Genomic DNA, 13189 nt, shown 5'->3' on the forward strand with positions numbered 1-13189 from the left:
ATCCTCCATCGCTAAGTAGCGACGGACTAGATTCCATCGCTAAGTAGCGACGGACTAGATTCCGTCGCTAATGTCGTCGATAAATGATGTGACCGTAACGACAAAACAGTACGTCGCAAAATCCATTGCTAAGTAGCGACGGACTATATTCCGTTGTTGTTTTCGTAAGCTTCATTAATTATAGCGATGAATTTTTGTCGCTCGCGAATCCGTCGCTAACTAGCAACGGAAAGATTCCATCGCTAAAGTCTGTCGCTAACAACACGTTTTCTTGTAGTGTGAAACAAATGATATCCTAGTGTAAAAGAAAACTCATTACCTGGAACAAAAGTGGAGGAAGAAGCGCTTGTGGGGCCCTCAAGAGTGTTGGTGGAATTAGTTGATGGTGGTGGGGGGGATTCACTGGACTGGTGGAATTCACCGAAGGACTGGTCGAATTTGCCAGAACGGTGGAATTCACCGGTGGCGCTGGTGCAGGGGCGAAGAAGAAAAGAAATGTGTCATACCGCGTGTAACAAGCCCTAGTGACTACAACCGAACCCCATTGGGGTTCACAACACTGGGGAATGAAGCCTATGGCCTCAGCCAAACAAGTCTTGGAATCACTTAGGGTCAGGTCTCTTGTGCACTGCACCAAACCATATATCTTGACCAAGTTGGTGAAACTGGTTTCACCCATGGCAAATATGAGCCCAGACCCCCTAGATGTTACTTCACTAGATAGGTTGGTCAGCAGTGAGCCCGCCAAATTGCTAAATCAAACTGGGTCTGTCAGATTCTCCGTATCCCAGTAGTACTCGATCTCGTCATCTCTAACTCCAAAGAAGTTCATGTATGAGTACTTTAACATGCAATAGTCCAGCCAGGTAGTGGCCTCTTTCTTGGTTGGACACTTTTTCATGCTATGTGGATAGGCGTCCTTGATGCATTTCTGGCAATCATTGGCCGAAACATGGCGGGTCCAACTCTCGTTGGTTCAGGGGTCTTCTGTTTTGGCAATGTTATTGGAATTCTCTCATAAATGGAACAACCAATACCACCTTTTTTCTTTATTTCTTTCATTCTTTTGTCAGCCAATGGGAGATTTATGGTCTCCTTGTCTTCATAATTAATCAGGTTTACTAAACAAAAATCAGGGGGCTTATCTTTCCAACAGAAATGCTCATTCGTACAAATGCTAACATCACATATGAAGCATATATACTAACATTCGCCTGAATATTAATATGAGGAAGGGGGATGTCCTGGTCGTAATCTCTGGACCATTAGATGGATTAGTCATTGTTTATTCAGTAGAAAACATGTATTGTATTTGATTAAGATTATTTATGCTCAGATGTGCATTTTAAAGAGGTAAAAAAAAAATGAATGGTTGATATTATATTAAAATTTGATGATAAAATATTTACATTTTTATATGAAATCTATTGAAAAGAAAACTTGTTTCTTCGTAAATAAGCCATAATAATCACATCAAACAGTTCAGATACAGCAAAAAGTACTTAAAAAATACAAAGTACGATTTTAGGTGGTCTTTAACAGTACCTAACAAAGAAAAAAGGTAAGACCATCCAACTTCTCTTTCTTTTTTAAGAATTGTTTTCTAAAACTTGGAGGGCTCCATCAGTTGTTGTGCGGGAAGGCTGCTTTGCGTTAGATCTTATTGTCGGCCCTCCTATAATTAGACGCTAAAAGAAGTGGAGGACTATTTGGAGAGTTTGGTTACTTACAGTGTGGTGGTTCATATGGATCGCTAGAAATGATGCTACTTTTCGGGATGTCCCGTTCAACCTTAACCGTTTGACCCATAGGGTCTTGGCTAATGTGTATGCTATCTTACACATATATCTCAAAGACCTGACCGATCCTCATATGGTTGTTTGTGGTCCTGGATGAGTGTTCTGTTTTGTGTTATTGGTGTTTTCATGTTATGTTGTTGTGTTTCAACACTTTGTTGAGTTTCACTTTTAAGTAGCGTTGATCGCTTTTCGGCTCTCTTTCTCTCTTTCTCTCTCTCTCTCTCTCTCTCTCTCTCTCTCTATATATATATATATATATATATATATATATATATATATATATATATATATATATATATATATATATATATATACACACACGAGGCCGAATCCATCTATAAGGTACAGATTTGATCAAAACAATTTGCATCATAAGATTTACCAAGGGTGTAAAAAAGATGAGCCGTGCAGAACTCCCCATCAACTGAACTGCATCCCTGAGAGGTAAAAAAACCACTCACCAAGTACATTACTGCAGGAAGGGTACAGATCCATTATGTGTAAAGTGGAAACTGGAAAGTAGTCTGGGTCCACTTTGGTACGACTTTTGAGTTGTGACCATGACAAATAGATTGAGGTTCTGGATCTAAATAATAAATGAAACTTGAATGCACATTCTTGATCTTACCACAGACGCTAAGTTGGCTCGTGGGTGGACTAGCAGCTCAAAACCTTTATGCGCTTCACATTGTTGTGGGTGCCCAAACTTGAGGTGCTGGAACACAGATCCCATCAGACGACATATGCTGGGGTCTTGGAGTTTACCCCGCAGGCTCGCAGGGGGCCGAGCCCATTAAGCTGTTTGTTCTCGGTGAGGGTTCCTCGTCATAAAAAAAAAAGATATGCTGGAGTCCATCTTATGTCCATCCTAGCCATCCAGTTGGATGGCTAGGCTCAACATAAGATCCTAATGGATCATATGTAGCTTAAAGCAATGTTGTCCATATGCGTATCCGCAGAAAATCGATACACATCACCCCTGAATCGGTTATTTTTTAATAACTGTAAAAAATATTAGAAATTAAATTTTTATTATTTTTAAAATAATATTTTAATGATTTTAACATGTGTCACATTATGATTGACAAGTAAGTTTATTATTATTATTTTTTAGCCAATCTAAAATAATTCACTTAGTAATCATTGGCCAAACGATTCAGAGCTGCTACTGACACTGCCAACATTGGCTTAAAGTGATGACCACAAGCCCCAAGTAATTGCTCCTTATAACGAAAACTTTTGAGATGAAAACAAATTGGATATGGGTCAGATAAGGATTTACCTGATACCACATTCTTTTCATGAAATGAGGGGTTAAAACTATAATAACTGATATTGGTAATATTTTGAATATTACACTACAAGAAAAATGTTAACTAGCGACAGAAATTTGAGACGACCAAAAGCCATCGCAAATTGACGACGGATTAGCGAGAGAAAAATATTTGTCGCTAACATATCATTTATTTGCAATTTTAGCGACAGAAAATATTCTGTCGATAAACCGTCGCTACATTGCGACAGATGAGCGATGAATTTTATTCCATCACCATATTCATCGTAACTTAACGATGAATCAGCGGCAGAACTATTTCGTCGCTAAGTCGTCACCAAATAGCGACAGCTTAGCGACGGAATTTGGCCATCGCGAATCCATCGCTAATTTTCTCGTAAATCCCTAATTTTTTCGCCTTTCTTTCTCTTGTTTGTTTCGTCTCCGCCACGTTTCCCTGTCCCACGTCCCGTCGCCCCCCGATTCTCCTCCCGTCGTCCCTCGACCCGCCTCCAGTCGCCCCCGGGCCAGCCTCTCGTCGCCCCCGGGCCCGTCTCCCATCGCCCCTCCTCCCGTCGTCTCCCGGCTCGCCTCCAGTCGCCCCCGGGCTCGCCTCCGGTCACCCCGGGCCCGCCTCCCATCGCCCTCTGGCCCATCTCCCGTCGCCCCCCGGCCTGCCTCCTATGGCCCCCCGATCCATCGCATGTCGCCCCCCAGCCCGTCGCCCCTAGGCCGTCACCCGACGCTTTCCCGTCGCCTGTCGCTCCCCCTTCGTCGACCTCCCCCCCCCGCTTTTTGCCGACCTCCCCCTTCACCAACGCCCGACGCTCAGGTAACCCCCGACCTCCCCCTTCACCGACGCCCGACGCTCAGGTAACCCCCGACCTCCCCCTTCGCCAACGCCCGATACTCAGGCCGGTCATTACATTTTTCGTCGAGGAGGGGCCTAGCCCCCTCCTTGTGTTACGGTAGTCGCGGGAGGGGCTCGGTCCCCTCCCTATGTTTTTTTCGTCAGGGAGGGGCCGAGCCCCCAACCTGTGTTACGGGAGTCGCGGGAGGGGCTCGACCCCCTCCCATTTTTTTTTTGTCAGGGAGGGGTCGAGCCCCCTCTCTGTGTTACGGGAGTCGCGGGAGGGGCTCGACCCCATCCCTATGTTTTTTTCGTCAGGGAGGGGCCGAGCCCCCTCCCTGTGTTATGGGAGTCGTGGGAGGGGCTCGACCCCCTCCCTATGTTTTTTTCGTCAGGGAGGGGCCGAGCCCCCTCCTTGCGTTACGGGAGTCGCGATAGGGGCTCGACCCCTCCCTATGTTTTTTCGTTAGAGAGGGGCCGAGCCCCCTTCCTGTCTTACGGGATGCCCGAGAGGAGCTCGGCCCCCTCCCCCCCCCCCCCCCCCCCCCCTTTTTTTTTTTTGCCTTTCTTTTGCCAGGGAGGGGCCGAGCCCCCTCCCTGTTTTTTTTTTCGCCCCCTGTCTTACGGGATGAGAGGGAGGGGGCGAACCCCCTCTCTATTTTATTTTATATATATGTGTTTCACAGGTACGTTGTTAAGCTAATTGCGCGATACTTAGTGCTAAACATCGCATATGACTAAAAATACAATGCAAAAAGAAATAAGAAAAAAAAGCAAAGGCAAAAGCAATTCAAATCGGGTAAATTCCCGTGGTGAGTAAGTGATGCAAGTGCATCACATGTTATTTAATTTATTAGATGAAACACTTTCCTTTTCAGACACTCACTTAGTTGTGGATATCTGAAACTGTTTTGATGGCGTTTGGAGATCATACTGAGCATGATTTTAATGTATGAGAATAGAAGTGTTCTTATTTTTGGAGTACAAATTCCTTGCTAGGCATGGTAGTAGTTAGCGGGATATTGGAGTGTGTTTGTTGCAGATACATGTTTGATATTGTTTTAATATGAATGATTTGAATGCATTACAATGTTTGATGTGTCTGTATCCATGCTTGCATGAAGTTATTTTCTATTTGATTATGCATTCCATATGAAATTGTATCATGATTTTTTTGTTCAAAATGAATGTATCAATTTTTGTAATGTGATTTCAAATTTTTAAATATCCTCGTGATGTGTATAAATATGATGTGATGGTATTACACACGAAAATATGATGTGTATTACTTTAAACAAAAAATTGCTCACAAATAATCACCAAACAAGAATTAATAGATAAATTAGATATTTGTTTCATCATAGCATTATTCAGAATCTCTTTTAACTAGTGATGATAATATTTATAATATTATAGGACAAAATGGTTGCAAACCGTGAATGAATGTACCGTAGGATAGTTGATAATGAGGTATAGCATGCATATATGGATGGTGTTGACAGTTTTACTGAATTCACAACGGCATGTGTCAGTACAGTGGATCTCACTGGTCGGATCAGATGCCCCTGCACGATATACAGGAAGGGTTTTGTTAGTGGTTATCAGAATTGGATGCTCCATGGTGAGAATTTTGGAATAATTTTGACGCACAGGTAAACACTACAAGAAAATCGCTACTTAGCGACCGAAATTTGCGATGGATTTTTTCCGTCGCCAATTTGCGACGGATTAGCGAGCGAAAACTATTTGTCGCTAACATTTGAAATATTTATAAAATTAGCGACAAAAATATCTCTGTCGCTAAAGCCGTCGCTAATTAGCGAGGGATTAGCGACAATATTTTTTCGTCGCCAAAACTCCTACAAAAAAGGCTAATTAGCGATGGAATTAGTGAGGGAATTTTTTCGTCCCTAATCCGTCGCTAATTAGTAATGGATTAGGGACGGAAAAATTCCCTCGCTAATTCTGTTGCTAATTTTTGCCCCACCTGAGGCACGAAATTTTCCCTCCCTCCGTTCAAAATTTTTCCTCCATTTGTTTTTCCCTCCCGTTCGATTTAAACCATCCCCACTTGAGGCGCTTCTCAGAAACGCCAAAAGCCCCGCTGACGACGCACACAAAGAGTCGATCCCCACCTATGGAGAAGTCGCAGATGGATCCATCGTGGCTTCGCCGGAGCTGAGACGTCAAGGTGGCGACGAAGAGGAGGCTGCTGTTGGGGAGCCACTGAAGCCTGTCGGAGTCGCAAAGATCCGCGTGGAGTCGCGAAGAGTCTGCCAGAGTCGCGAAGAGCCTGCCATAGTCGCGAAGAGCCTGCCGGAGTCGCGAAGATGTCGTACTCGTTGCTCCTCCCCCTGCAGCTCGCGAAGATCCGCGCGGAGTCGCAGCTGAAGCTGAGCGCCCCCGCCGTGAAGCTCTTCGGCTGGTTCTTGTGGCAGACCTGGAACTTGAGGAGGAGCTCCCCCCGGAACGCGCCCCCGCCGTGAAGCTCTTTGGCTGGTTCTCGTGGCAGACCCGGAACTTGAAGAGGAGCTCCCCCCGGATCCGTGCGGAGTCGCAGCCTGCCGGAACGCACCGGTTCTGTGCAAAAAAAATTGCTCCTTGCCAGAGAACGCGCCAGCAGCGAGCAATTTTTTTTTCTTTTTTTTTTCTTTTTTTTTTTAAATTTAATGACGGATTAGCGATGAATATTATCCATCGCTAATTTAAAATAGCGAAGGACTCGCGATGGATCATATTTATTGCTAATCCGTCGCAAATTAGCGACGGATTTAGCGGCAGATAAGTTCTGGCACTACTTAGCGTCGGAAAATTCGCGATGAAAGTTTTCCATCGTGAAACCGTCACTAAACTGTTTAGCGACAGATTAGCATCGGATTAGCGACAAATTTAGGTCGTCGCTAATCCACAGGTTTCTTGTAGTGAAATATGATGCACGATAATCCATATGTGGATTTGATATTTGATGTTGTAGGGCCAGAAATGAGTTCTGCTATGGGACATAGTAATGCACCAACTGGGGTAGAGGAAGAAGCAACGAACGATGCAGCTAGTATATTTTATGACTTACTTAGAGATGCTGATGAGCCACTGTAGAATGGTTGCGAGTGTCACACTATCTTGTCTGCAGTTCTTCAATTACTGAATTTGAAGTCAGAGTATAATTTGAGTCAATCATGTTTTGATCGTTTGTGCTCTATTATAAAGAGTATATTGCCCAAAGATGAAAAATTATCACAAAATCTCTACTATGCAAAGGTTATAGTCAATGCTCTAGGTATGGGGTATCAAAAGATAGATGCTTGTCCCAATCACAACATGTTGTATTTCAAAGATCAAGAAAATAGTAGATCATGTTCATCATGTGAACATCCTCGGTTCAAGCTAAAGACAAAGGGAAACGGTAGCACAAGGTCAAAAGAAGTGTCATATATGAAAGTTTTTTAATGCCTTAGAACACATATGAGTCTGATATTAGCATATATGAAAGTTTTTTAATGCCTTATAACACATATGAGTCGGATATTAGCATATATGAAAATTTTTTAATGCCTTATAACACATATGAGTATGATATTAGCATATATGAAAATTTTTTAATGTCTTATAACACATATATGCATGATTGAATAACTATAATTTTTTTTTACTGCTTTAGAACATGATTGGCATGATTGAATTACATATAAAGTTTTTTGACTGCCTTAGAACAATATAAGCATGATTTCATCACTATGAAAGTTTTTTTACAACCTTATAATACATATATGCATGATTTAATCACTATAAAAGTTTTTGAAAAACCTTAGAACACATATAAGCATGCTTTCATCACTAGGACAACCTTAGAAAATATATGAGCCTGATATTAGCATATATGAAAGTTTTTTAATGTCTTAGAACACATATGAGCCTGATATTAACCTATATGAAAGTTTTTTAATGCCTTAGAACACACATGAGCCTGATATTAGCATATATGAAAGTTTTTTAATGCTTTCGAATACATTTGAGCCTAATATTAGCATATATGAAAGTTTTTTAATGCCTTATAACACATATGAGTCTGATATTAGCATATATGAAAGTTTTTTAATGCATTATAACACATATATGCATGATTGAATAACTATAAAAAAATTTCACTGCTTTAGAACATGATAGGCATGATTGAATCACATATAAAGTTTTTTGACTGCCTTAGAACACATGTAAGCATGATTTCATCACTATAAAAGTTTTTTTACTGTCTTGCAACACATCTATGCATGATTGTGATACATAACACATTTATTTGACAACCTTATATACTATATATGCATGCGTGAATCACTGTGAAATTCTTTGACAAACTTAAAACACATATATGCATTATTGAGTCACTATACATTTTTTTCAGTCTTAGAACACATATTTGAATTATGTTAATGTTCTTCAGTTTATTGCTATTCGCTGTGTCATTCAGTCATTTACTTTGTTGCATTAGATTAGGTGCATTGCATATAATTTATTTCATTAAATTTTGTTTATAAATACTAACATTTTTTTTCTCTTGTAGGATGCTGCAGATGATCAACGTAGAGGAGCTGATGGAGGCATGGAGAGAGGCGCAGATCGACAAAATGAAGAGGATGACGCCCAGAATCTTGACGATGATTAGATTCATTTGTTTAATTTCTTTGACATACTTGTAACTAATTATAACTTGGCAATGCCTATATTTGATTGTTAAAGTTTGCCTAATTTAGAACTTGTATTAAATTTGTTTCATATATATGCATTTTTTATGTGTATTTTCTTTTTTATAAGCAGGTTATATGAATTGTAAAACGAAAAAATTTTCTCGAGTTTCAAAAAATTTAAAAAAAAAAATATTTTGATTTTTAAAATTAGCAACGACTATTATCCATTGCTACGCCGTCGCCAATTTGAAGTTGTCGTTGATTTGCGATGGAATTTAAGTTGTCGCTAATCTTCGTCACCAAAATGGCAATAGACATTAGTGACAGATACATATCTCTCGTTAAATAGTAGTGACTGATTAGCGACAGATTAAATTCCGTCGCATAACCAAATCAGTTTCTATTGAGCGGCGGATTAACGACATGCATGATTTTTCGCCAATACGACGCTACCTAGCGACGGATTTGCGACAGATAAATTCTGTCATAATTAAGCGACTAGGGTTATGCGACAGACTATATCTGTCGCAAAGGCCGTCGCTAACATATTTAGCGGCGAATTAGCGACGGCGTAGCGACGGATACTGTCCGTCACTAATACACATATTTCTTGTAGTGTTTTGATAATTTTGGCATTTTAAGGTATGCTGATAATATTGGTAATATATGGTGATATTAAACATACAATTTCTATTTTTTTGTTTCTCAAACATTTTAAAACCTTTTAGAACTTGTTTCTTTATATTTTGACGCACGGGTAAATGTGGTGCACGATAATCCATATGTGGATTTGATATTTGATGTCGTAGAAGAAATAAGTTCTGTTATAGGACATAGTGATGCACCAACCGAGGTAGAGGAAGAAGCAACAAACGATGCAGCTAGTATATTTTATGACTTACTTAGAGATGCTGATGAGCCACTGTAGAATGGTTGCGAGTGTCACACTATCTTGTCTGCAGTTCTTCAATTACTGAATTTGAAGTCAGAGTATAATTTGAGTCAATCATGTTTTGATCGTTTGTGCTCTATTATAAAGAGTATATTGCCCAAAGATGAAAAATTATCACAAAATCTCTACTATGCAAAGGTTATAGTCAATGCTCTAGGTATGGGGTATCAAAAGATAGATGCTTGTCCCAATCACAACATGTTGTATTTCAAAGATCAAGAAAATAGTAGATCATGTTCATCATGTGGACATCCTCGGTTCAAGCTAAAGACAAAGGGAAACGGTAGCACAAGGTCAAAAGAAGTGTCATATATGAAAGTTTTTTAATGCCTTAGAACACATATGAGCTTGATATTAGCATATATGAAAGTTTTTTAATGCCTTATAACACATATGAGTATGATATTAGCATATATAAAAAATTTTTAATACCTTATAACATATATATTCATGATTGAATAACTATAAATTTTTTTTATTGCTTTAATATATGATAGGCATGATTGAATCACATATAAAGTTTTTTTATTGCCTTAGAACACATATAAGCATGATTTCATCACTATGGAAGTTTTTTTACAATCTTATAACACATATATGCATGATTTAATCACTATAAAAGTTTTTGAAAAAACTTACAACACATACAAGCATGCTTTCATCATTATAACAACCTTAGAACACATATGAGCCTGATATTAGCATATATGAAAGTTTTTTAATGTCTTAGAACACATATGAGCCTGATATTAGCATATATAAAAGTTTTTTAATGCCTTAGAACACATATGAGCCTGATATTAGCATATATAAAAGTTTTTTAATGCCTTAAAATACATATGAGCCTGATATTAGTATATATGAAAGTTTTTTAATGCCTTATAACACATATGAGCCTGATATTAGCATATATGAAAGTTTTTTAACGCATTATAACACATATATGCATGGTTGAATAACTATAAATTTTTTTTATTGTTTTAGAACATGATAGGCATGATTGAATCATATATAAAGTTTTTTTTACTGTATTAGAACACATATAAGCATGATTTCATCACTATGGAAGTTTTTTGACTGTTTTGCAACACATATATGCATGATTGTGATACATAACACATTTATTTGACAACCTTATATACTATATATGCATGCGTGAATCACTGTGAAATTCTTTGACAAACTTAGAACACATATCTGCATGATTAAGTCACTATACATTTTTTTTCAGTCTTAGAACACATATTTGAATTTTGTTAATGTCCAATTTATTGCTATTCTCTGTGTCATTCAGCCATTTACTTTGTTGCATTAGATTAGGTGCATTGCATATAATTTATTTCATTAAATTTTATTTTTAAATACTAACATTTTTTTTCTCTTGTAGGATGCTGGAGATGATCAACATAGAGGAACTGATGGAGGCATGGAGGGAGGCGTAGATCGACAAAATGAAGAGGATGATGCCCAGAATCTTGATGAGGATTAGATTCATTTGTTTAATTTCTTTGATATACTTGTAACTAATTATAACTTGGCAAGGACTGTATTTGATTGTTAAAGTTTGCCTAATTTAGAACTTGTGTTAAATTTGTTTCATGTATATGTATTTTTATGTGTATTTTTTTTTATAAGTAGGTTATATGAATTGTAAAACGAAAAAATTTTCTCGAGCTTCAGAAAATTTTAAATATATATATATATATATATATATATATATATATATATATATATATATTTTAAAAAAAAAAAAAATTAGCGATAGATTAGCGATGGCTATTATCCATCACTACGTCATCGCCAATTTGAAGCAGTCGTCGATTTGCGACGGAATTTAAGCCGTCGCTAATGTTCATCGCCAAAATGGCGATGAACATTAGTGACAGATACGTATCTATCGTTCAATAGTAGCGACAGATTAAATTCCGTCGTATAACCAAAGCAGTCTCTATTTAGCGGCGGATTAACGATGGGCATGATCCGTCACCAATACGACGCTACCTAGCGACGGATTTGCGATAGATAAATTCTGTCGCAGTTTAGTGACTAGGGTTATGCGACAGACACTATCCGTCACAAAGGCCATTGCTAACATATTTAGTGACGGATTAGCGACGGCGTAACGACAGATATCGTCTGTCACTAATACGCATATTTCTTGTAGTGTTATGATAATTTTGGCATTTTAAGGTATGCTGATAATATTGGTACATACAATTTCTATTTTTTTTGTTTCTCAAACATTTTAAAACCTTTTAGAACTTGTTTCTTTATATTTTTGCTAGAAATTAATGCAAAACATATTATTTTCTTATGTTTTTTTATTGTTCATATTTTTCAATCTTTAAAACTTTGGAGATTAATTTTCCCAAGAAAAACCATTGTTTAAAAAACACTATAAGAAAGCCCCCTCTGAAAGAAATTACTTTGAACGATATAGGTAATTATGGTTCAAACCGAATCTGGGTCCTAATTGGATCTGAGCTTCTGCTGCTTTTGGATCTGCCCAAAATGGATGTAAACGATTGTTCGTTATGTGGGCAAGGAGCTGGGTGATCTGATTCTGACGTTTATCAGAACAGATCAAACTTAATTATCCGACCCAACCAGTACTTCTAGATCCGGGTCTGACATTTGAACATTTGCCTTGGGCTAACCAGAGAATAACCTTTGACTTATGCTACTTTGATCTTTGCATAATAATCTGATTGCAGTAACTTAACGGGTCGTGCCTGTTTGAGCTATGTTTAACGTGATCCAAACCTGATTTTCCCAGCATGGCATGGAATTTGTTGACCCGACTACTGTTTGGCTTGACTCGAGCCTAACACGAACAGTATCCGGGTTGGGTTTGAACTGTGACTTCCAAGGCTATCTGATCTGACTCAGGCTGACCCTATTTTGTTTGTACGTTCTCAGCAAAAATCGGTATCCTAAATATTTTTAATGACCACGGGTCGGGCTTTGGATAACCTATATATTAAAAATTCATTACAGGTTGGATTAATTTGTAGAAGCCCCAAAGGGGTTTGGCGTAGTGGGATGGGGCCTAAGCCGCTAGGCAGGTTGTCTAGGTTCAAATCTCATGGGTGTCACCCTTTGGACAAGCTGAAGCGTGATGACTCTCTTGGGACAAGGGGTAGCCCCGGAGTTTTAAGCTGTGCCAGGACATGACGACTCTCTTGAAGATACAACCTTGCTAACAAGAATCCTCCCTTGTGATCTCCTGATGGTAGAAGAAGCCTCAAGAATCTTTCTCTTTCACACATCGAAGCATGTTGAGGAACCTCACACTCTGATGTGCCTCTGATATGATGTGTCTATTGCAAAAAATAAATGACTTAAAACTCAGTCTCATTACTCAAAATATAAAAAAATAAGCTTACATTAGTTAAACCAACATTGTGAGTCTCCAAAATGATGGACCAAACACTAAACCAACAGACTCCATTCTCGCAGGTTACTACAATTATCGAAGTAGCAAGCTGAAACAATCTGCCGTTGTTGGGTCTGGACACATATAAGCATGAACTTAGTTTCAGCTGACCCATATCTAACTTCGTCAATTTATTTATTGAGATATTGATCAACCAGACCACATAGTTGTAGTGGGCACTTTCGTTAAAGGGAATC

The sequence above is a fragment of the Nuphar pumila genome, chromosome 11 (genome assembly GCF_984573655.1).
Source record: "Nuphar pumila chromosome 11, dmNupPumi1.hap1.1, whole genome shotgun sequence".
NCBI classification, from domain to species: domain Eukaryota; kingdom Viridiplantae; phylum Streptophyta; class Magnoliopsida; order Nymphaeales; family Nymphaeaceae; genus Nuphar; species Nuphar pumila.